Source organism: Ailuropoda melanoleuca, chromosome 6 (genome assembly GCF_002007445.2).
Source record: "Ailuropoda melanoleuca isolate Jingjing chromosome 6, ASM200744v2, whole genome shotgun sequence".
Lineage (NCBI taxonomy): Eukaryota > Metazoa > Chordata > Mammalia > Carnivora > Ursidae > Ailuropoda > Ailuropoda melanoleuca.
This window is the reverse complement of record NC_048223.1, coordinates 62,895,397-62,904,738: the sequence shown is the minus strand read 5'-3', so window position 1 is coordinate 62,904,738 and position 9,342 is coordinate 62,895,397. Positions and strand designations below refer to the sequence as shown.

General features: G+C 43.7%; 1 non-coding gene across 1 annotated transcript; it reads left to right on the top strand.

Moving 5' to 3' along the window:
• Positions 1-1,040: 1,040 nt before the first annotated feature.
• On the top strand, positions 1,041-1,146 carry LOC117802905. Its single transcript, XR_004626415.1, has one exon. It is a non-coding gene; the product is annotated as a U6 spliceosomal RNA (small nuclear RNA).
• Positions 1,147-9,342: the final 8,196 nt, after the last annotated feature.

Here is a 9,342-nt window from a genome sequence, read left to right as displayed (position 1 = left end):
GGTAAATCTCAAAGACTAAAGAAGTTCAAAAAGCAGGGCGCCTGGGTGGCTCAGTCCTTAAGCATCTGCCTTTGGCTCAGGTCATGATCCCAGCATTCTGGGATCGAGCCCCGTGTCGGGCTCCCTGCTCAGTGGGAAGCCTGCTTCTCTCTCTCCAACTCCCCCTGCTTGTGTTCATTCTCTCACTGCCTCTCTCTGTCAAATAAATAAATAAAATCTTAAAAAAAAAAAGCTCAAAAAGCAAGTTGCGTGCACCATATACAAAAATTAATTCAAAATTTATTAAAGACCTAAATATAAGACCTGGAATTATAAAACTCCTAGAAGAAAACAGGAAGGAAGCTCAACGACATTGGATTTAATAAGGATTTCTTGGAGACAACACCAAAAGAACAGGCAACAAAAGCAAAAATAGACAAATGGTGTGGGACCACATCAAACTTAAAATTTTCTGTGAACAACAAAAACAAAAAGAATCAAGAGTGAAAAGGCAATCATACAGAGAAAATATATGCAAACCATTTATCTGAAAAAAAGTTAATATTCAGAATATAAAAAGAACTCTGATAACTCAATAACAAAAAAACAAATAACCCAATTTAAAAATGGGCAAAGAATTTGAATAGACAGTTCTCCAAAGGTGTACAATGTCTAACAAGCACATGAAAAGATGTTCAACATCACTCATCATCAGGGAAATGCAAACCAAAACCACAATGAAATATCACCTCACACACATTAGGATGACCAGTACCCAAAACACAGATAATAACAAGTGTTAGCTAGAATGAGGAGAAATTGGAAAGTTTGTGCACTGTTGATGATAATGTAAAATGGTGCAGCCACAAGGGAAAACAGGTAGGAGTTTCCTGAAAAAGGTCAAAATAGAATTATCATATGATCCTACTCCCACTGCTGGGCATGTATACAAAAAAAAAAAAATTAAAGCAGGATCTCAAAAAGATGTTTGCATACCCATGTTCGTGGCAGTAGTGCTCATGATAGCCAAGAGGTGGAGGCAGCTTAAATGTCTATGAATAGTACTTGCTTCAGCAGCACATATACTAAAAATTGGAATGATACAGAGAAGATTAGCATGGCCCTGGCAAGGATGACATGCAAACACATGTGTTTCATGTGTTTTTTCTTTTGCTACAATTTTTCTAAAAAGCAAGTTGCAAAATCATATGTACAGTAGAAAATCATGTGAGATACATATATATATATATATATATACATATGTATATATATATGAATGTTACTCAGCCATTAAAAAAAAAAGAAATCTTGCCATTTGCAAGGACATGGATGGAGCTAGAGTGTATTATGCTAAATGAAATAAGTTAGAGAATTACAAATACCATTATGATCTCACTCATATGTGGAATTTTAGAAACAAAACAAATGAACATATGGGAAGGGGTAAAAGAAAAAAGGAGGGAATGAAACAAACTGTAAGAGTCTTTGAACGATGGAGAGGGTTGATGGAAACAGGTGGGTGGGGGATGGGCTGGATGGGGGATGGGTATTAAAGAGGGCACTTGTTGGGGTGCCTGGGTGGCTCAGTTGGTTAAGCAACTGCCTTCAGCTCAGGTCATGATCTCAGGGTCTTGGAATCAAGCCCCGCATCTGGCTCACTGCTCAGCAGGGAGTCTGCTTCTCTCTCTCTCTCTCTCCCTCTGCCCCTCCCCCCTGCTTGTGCTCTCTCTGTCTCAAAAAAATAAATAATATCTTTTTTAAAAAAAGAAAAAGAGGGCACTTGTGATAAGCACTGGGTGTCAAATGTGAATGAGGAATCACTGAATTCTATTCCAGAAACCAATATTGCACTGAATGTTAGCTAGATAAAATTTAATTTAAAGATTAATTGATTAATTAATTAAATTTATCAAAGAAAAAATTAAGAAAGTTTAAAAACAAAAGAACATCACATACAGTTATATGTATATATATATATATATATATATATATTAAAGCAAGCATGAGAAAGGTAAACACAAACTGATGTAGCAAAGACCTCTGGGGAGAGAATTACAGAGTATGGTCAGGTTTCTAGTGGAACATAATGTTTTATTTTTATTTATTTTTTAAAATTTTATTTATTTGAGAGAAAGACTGAGAGAGAGAGAGAGAGAGAGAGAGAGCAAGAGCACAGAGAGAGAGAGAGAGAGAAGCAGGCTCCCCCACTGAACAGAGAGCCTGATGCGGGGCTCAATACCAGGACCTGAGCCGAAGGCAGATGCTTCACCAACTGAGCCACCCAGGTGAACTTTTATTTTTATTTCTTAAGATCTGTAGTAAATTGGGCAAAATAACTTAAAATTTGTTTTTTAATTTGCTCTGTCTTTGCATTTGTTTGAAAAACTTGATAATGTTAAATAAAAGTCTAGCCCCTCCTTCCTGCTTTCTTTCTCCAGAATCGTACTGGCTTCCACGCGGCCAGTGGACTTTCTGGGCAGGCTGTACTGATTTCTTTCTGCTTTTGTCAAGAGTGCACTTGAAAGCTGACATATACCTGTGATTACTGGACCTGTTTCCTCGATTTATTTATGCCATGGGCAAAAATAATTCTTCCTTTCTGAGACAAATCACTATTCTGGAATGTATTGGGAAGAATAAGCCAGAGGATGGGGCTCTTGGAAGTTGAGGTCCCTCACTTAGGTCCCTTGGGTGGTACCTGGGCACCCAGCCCTCTGTAAGCAGGAAAGTCACCATGGAATCTTCATTCCTGCTGGTTGCTATGGCCAGGAGGGTGACAGGGGGAGAGCAGGGCAACACCCCTTTTCTTTGAGAGCCAGGTCTAAGCTGGGATAGTTTTTGGTCAGAGTCCAAATAAATTCCAGATAAATAAATATACATCAATCCTAACCATCTGTTTCCCCCAAGGACCCAAGTTAGTTGGGAATACTCCAGGACAAGCCCAGGATTTGGAATTGAATTTAAGGGAAAACAATCCCCAGTGTTGGGACCAGTCCTTCATGTTCCATTTCTCCTTGGCATACCCCGAAACAGAGCCTGCATCACAGAGTGACCTGCCTGTGAGGTCAATGATTTAATCCATCATACCTATGTAATGAAGCCCCCATGAAAACCCAAAATGATTGGGTTTGAACAGCTTCCATGTTGGTGAACACATGGAGATTTGGGGAGAGTGGCATGCTCAGAAAGGGCAGGGAAGTTCCACACCCTTCCCCAGACCTTGCCCTGTGCATCTTTTCCATCTGGCCGTTCCTGATTTATAATCTTTTTGTAATAAACCAGTGCTCTAGTAAGTAAAGTGTTTCTCTGAGTTCTGTGAGCCACTCTAGCAAATTAATTGAACCCATGGAGGGATTCACTGGAATCTCTAATCAATAGCTGGAGACAAGGACAGGTGACAGCCTGGACTCGTGATTTGTGTTGGGGGGGGGCAGTCTTGTGAGCCTGAACCCTTAACCTGTGGAATCTAATGTTACTTCCAGGTAGACAGTGTCAGAATTGAAATGAATTCTAGGACACCCAGACGGTGTTGGAGAATTGCTTGTCAGTGTGGAAAACCTCCAGCCGCACACACTTGGAATTGGGTGCAGAAATTTAGTATTATTTGTGGAAACTTTTTATTTTTTAATTTTTCAAAATGATTTATGTATTTATTTGAAAAAGAGAGAGAGCACAGGGAAAGGGCAGAGGGAGAGGGAGAGAATCTCAAGCAGACTCCCTGCTGAGGGCAGAGTTGACCCAGCCCCATCCCACAGTCCTGAGATCACGACCTGAGCCGAGATCAAGAATTGGACACTGAAACAACTGAGGCACCCAGGTGCTCCTATGCAAACTTAAAAAAAAAAAAACAACTTTATAATATGTTGTTTATATGTTGTGATTCCCATAAATTTTATATTTAAAAATATTTAAGACATGGGATAAATTGATATACACCAAATTCATAATAGTGGTTGCCTCTGAGGAGAAGGAGGGTAGAGAGGAATAAAATTAAGGAATGGGTAACAGGGGACTCGAACTTTATACATCATGACTTTATTCCAGAGAGATATGAAGCAAATATAACTGATTAGCACCTGCTATTCTGGGGGGTGAGTACCTCTGCCTTTGTTATGATATTCTTTGTACTGTTCTTTGTCTTTAATTTTTTTTTCCAAGTTTAAGAGTTGAGAGAATAATGCCTTACACTGCGTGGTGGTTTGGTCCCCCAGTGCTTTCTTATGCACATTAGTGCTCTTCAAACCACCCTGAAAAGCAGGTAAGACTGGCTGGCACCATTCTTTGGGACTCACAGGTGAAGGGGCTCATGGAAGCTGAGTGATTTGGCCAAGTCTGGGGCCAGTAAACCTGGGCTCCCTGATGCCAAGTTCAGAGCCCTTTGCTCTGTGTCTTTGTCTCTAAAGCTCAGGGGACACCTTGGTTTGCTGAATGAAGATGCTGCTTCTTGAACTGGGTTTCAGAGGAGCCAGGAGGAGCGATACTCACATCTCCTTGTGAGCTTGTCCTACCCAGCAAGGGTGGAATTCCAGAGTGCACCCCATGAGTACTTGATGAATCCATTTACTCACTCAACAATTATCCAGCGAACTATGATCCAGGCCCCTTCCTAGGCACTTGAGATGCAACCAATAAACCAAACAGATGGGCAAAATCCCCTTCCATTCCAGAGATCAATGTGGGGTGCCCTTGTGTTCCCCTTGGAGGGGAAGACAGAGACCCTTCCTCCCAGGAGCAGGTCCTCACCCCTCTCTAGTGCACAGTTCCCTCTTGGCTCTCTGACCAAGGCCTATCATAAGCCTAGCCACCACAGAGGTCATCCCTGGGTGACTCTAGCCTGCGTCCCACCCAGTGGGAAGGCACAGAACACTCTGCCATGCTGGCACACACACATCTTGTCCTCCTCTCCACCCTCCCCCTACCTTCCCCTTGGTATCTGGGCAGAGCTCCATTCTGTCATCTATGTCAAGTTCATTCTCTTCATTCCCCCTCCTCCCCATTTGTAAGGTTTGTTTCAGAGTTTGCATAAACAATATCCAAAAATCAATGACTGAATTTCCCCCCAGACTACTTGTCCCTCCATTCTCCCTCTTGGAGCAGATAACCGAGTCAGACCAGTTTCTGCGAAGCCAATGCCTGCCTTTTCCTTGGAGCCCACAGCCATCCTTCCAAAAGTGTCATTGGCTTTCCCTTCTATTGGAGGCTTGTCCCGACCACTCCTTTCCAATCTCAATCCCTCCCCACTCACTCCAGATCCTCCGTATCCTGCTCTGTTTTTAACCAAAGCACATCACCTTCCAATGCAATATTTACTTTCTGATCATTTTCGTCATTGCCTGTCCTTCCGCACCAGAATGAAAGCTCCAGAAAGGCAGAGTTTTGTCTCGTTTGTCCCTGCTGTATCCCCAAGCCTGGCACAAAGCAGTCGTTCAATAATCGTATGTTGAGTGAACAAAAAGGAAAGAAATTTATTAATCAGAAGCTACCAGAATCCAAGCGTACGGACATAGAAGTCTGGGTGGTGGGTGGATGGTGCCAGGACATATATGCCCACAGGTGTGTAAAGATGGAGGGTGCCCCAAGAGCCACACATCCTGTAGGTGAGTTGCACAAAGCTGCAGAGCATGGTCCCCTCTGCAGGTACTCCAAGGGGTAAGGAGTCTCTGTCTACCCTGAGAACCTGGGGAGGGCAAGCCAGGTTTTTGCAAGTCACCACAGCTAAAACCAAGGCTGACCCTGCCAAGCCCCCAAGTCTCAAACTCCCAGTGCTGTTTCTGCAGCTCTGGGGATCATTCAGGCCTGTTTTTCTAAAGGTGGGGAGGGGGCAAGCAATAAAACTGAAATTAATGCAAGGAAGGCTTTTGGATGAGAACTACCTCTTCCTAAAGTCTCACTGTACAGATTACACAGAATTCACTATGTACATAGAGAGATATCTGAGCACAGCCTTTGGGGGGGGGTCATCACTTTTAAAAGAAACTAGCTTTTAAATACAATTCAATACAAATATTTATTGAACACCTACAGCATAGAAGGGTCTCTTTGGGCCTGTGGGTTCTGAACCAGAGTAAGGTGTGGGCCAGGGACCATTAGATGTCAGAACTGTCTCTGACAGCCCTCCCGTGGGGGAGCCTAGGAGAGCTTCAATCCGTTTAACATGCAAATGTGAACAGGATTGCTCACCAGGCAAAGCTTCATTGCTCATGTTTTCTTCTTTCCCAGGGAAGGGAGCTTCCCAAGAGAAAAATCCACATTTTCAATCTTCGCTGTTGATTTTTCATGGTCTCCCCTCCTCCCCTCCCCCTCCGTCATTAGACTCAATTGTAATAGTGGATGGTTTCTCCCCTAATCCACGGAATTTCATATGGTTCACCTCCAAGCTTTGTTTCATTTTATAGTCACTATTTTTTCAGCATTCCCCAGCAGCAGATGTGGCTGAAGCAGAGATTTCTCAGGTTGGGTATTCAGCAAGGATCTTTGCACATTCGGGGTTCACTCTAAACCCTTCTATTGTATTCATCAAGTCAGTCCTTAAAAATCCTGATGACAGCTCAGATGGTAGGTCAGAGAAGATATGACTCTGTTTTCCACCCGGGAGACAGAGCTCCGCATACCGTCACCAGGTGAGGACTTAATTCTTCTCTATGATTAGTCTCTCTACATCCTGGGGGATGGTGGGAAGTAAGAATCGATGAGCACCCATAGCTGGTCTTCCTGGGTGGTCACAAGGTAGTTTCTAATGTCCTGAGTCATAAGTGCTAAGTTGCCCAAGGGTCATGGTGGCTAGGGTACAGCCTTGTCCCTTGTCCCTGGCTGAGTGGTCCTGGCTCCTTTGTTCCTGGCTAGGCAGCATCCAAGTCTGCTCTGTGGTCTTCATGATCCTGAGTTCTTCAAACTCTGTACAACAACGCAAGGAGGTCTTCTCAACTTAAACTAGACAGATGGTATTGTTAGGACTGAGAGTAAAATTCTGTTAATTCCAGAGTCTAATATTAAATTGTTTCTAAAAGGAATAGACAATATTTCATTAAAAAGACCTTGAAAAATGGACAATGTCTGTGGCCAGTTTGAGATTTTTGGTTTTAGTCTTGATAGTATTTGAAAAGCCTAACAGTTTTATCTATAATGCCTCACTTACTATATTTAGATTTTTTTTTAAACAACAAAACCTGTGCATGTGAAACTAAAAGAAAGAATCCAGGTGGAAGGATTTGAAGCCAGCTGTGGGAATAATTCACTTCTGACCTCCCTTCCCTCTTAAAGCTTTTCAATCACTTGAAACAAAACAAAACTAAACAACACAGTTGGCTCATTATTAGGCTCTGGAATTGCCTGACTCTCAGTCTTGCAGCCTTTGCCTTGGCTCTGACAGCTGCCGTGCCCCCTGCCGCTTGCCCCCTCGGTGGGCACATTTGCTGAGCTCTGGGGGTGCTAGAGGCAGGGGACTGGAAGCAGTGCAGTTCACATTAGCCCACACCTGAACTCAGACCCCAGATCTGGCCCCTCCTGTGTCCTCGGGCCCACCCACAGCTCTTCTTGACCCTCCTGGCCTCACCTCCCCAGCAGCGTCCCCATTCAGCCCTGCAAGCAGGGGTGCTAGGTTCCCTTCTCTCCACCTCCACCTTCACCCCTGTGACAAGGTGTCCAGGGGCACAGGTAGAGCTGCCCAGGGCTTTGCCTGCTGGGGGTTACCATGCTGGTGTGTGCCTGGCGTGGGCGAGTGTGCCGACACTGTGAATAGGTGTATTTCAGAGGTAAAAGTGCCTGATAATAGAGGAAGAAGGTCTCCGCCCCCCAACTTCAAGGAAATCTGGTCTACCCACGCTGGATTCTTCAGGAACAGAGAGGGTGGGCAATGGGAGCGGGTGCAAAGCAAGATCATAATCTACCTCGCAAAAATGTCCAAGTGAGCTTCACGGATGCGGCTAATCTCTGTTTTCAGTACAATTCAATGCATTATAACTTCATTTGCTTACAACCTTTCTAGAATATATCAACCCATGTGAACTCTACACGTATGTAAATAATACCTGAATGAAAGTAATTAATTGGCAGACTTTGTGATCCCCAAGAGGATCCATAGGCTTCCTTTGGTAGAGAATGTGGGATCCTGGTGGCCAGAACCGCCAAAAGAGTGGGGCTTTTTCCAGAACCCTGCTTCTGGGGCGTTATTCCGAGAAGCTCCACCTCATCACCAGTCAGGTGAATGGGTGCGTCTGAGTCCACAGAACCTCCTTCTAGTATATACGTCATATATAAATATATAAACATATAGAGATACATAAACGTTTAAAATACATATCTAAAGCCTGTTTCTTTCATTTGATAATATATCATAATTCTTTTTGGATGTCACTGGTTCTTTTTCTAAAATGACAGCTTTAACTTTTATAGCACGTTTGTTCCATAAGAGCTACGTGACTGTATTGGATTCCTGGGGCCGCTGGAACAGACCAGAACAAACTGGGTGGCTTACAACAACAGATTGTCTCCTCTCTGTTGTCAGAAGGGCAAGCAGGCCAAACTCCCTCTGAGGCTGTAGGTGAGGAGCTTGCTTTGCCTCTTCCAGTGTCCCGGGATTGCAGATGTCCTGTGGCTCTGGGCCCCATGACTCCACGCTCTGCCTCCACCTTAGCCTTCTGTCCGTGTCTTCCCTCCTATTATAGGACACTTGTCATTGAATTCGGGGCCTACCCTGACAATGCAGGATGATCTCATCTCAGAATCCTTAATTATGTCTGCAAAAACTCTTTTAAGAATAAGATCACATTCACAGATCCCAGCGATTCAGTCTGGGGGTGGGGGGCACTATTCAACCCGCTACAATGACTTCAGGCAATTCTTTAACGTAAATCTCAGTTTCCTCATCTGTAAAATGGGAGCTCAGTAATCACCCTCTCAAAGAGCTGTGAAGACTGAATGGGTTGCTCCACATGAAATGCCTGGCATTTGTCTCATGCTAAGCACTCAGTGATGGTTAACTATAATTATTATTATTATTATTATTATTATTCACAAATAGCTTTTAGTCCTCATGGCAGTGCTGTAAGGGGAGAGAGGCCAAGATCTTAAGGAAAAAAAACCACTGGCATCAGTCATTAATAGAGACCCACAGGGGGGATCTGGCCTGAACTTAGTCCCCAAATGTCCACACTTGCCTAAACATTAAGAAAAAGCCATTGTTGGGGTTCCTGGGTGGCTCAGTCAGTTAAGCATCTGCCTTTGGCTCAGGTCATTATCCCAGGGTCCTGGGATCAAGCCCTGCGTCAGGCTCTCTGCTCAGCCGGGAGTCTGCTTCTCCCTCTCCCTCTGTGATCTCTCTTGTTCTTGCTCTCTCTCAAATGAATAAATAAAATCTTAAAAAAA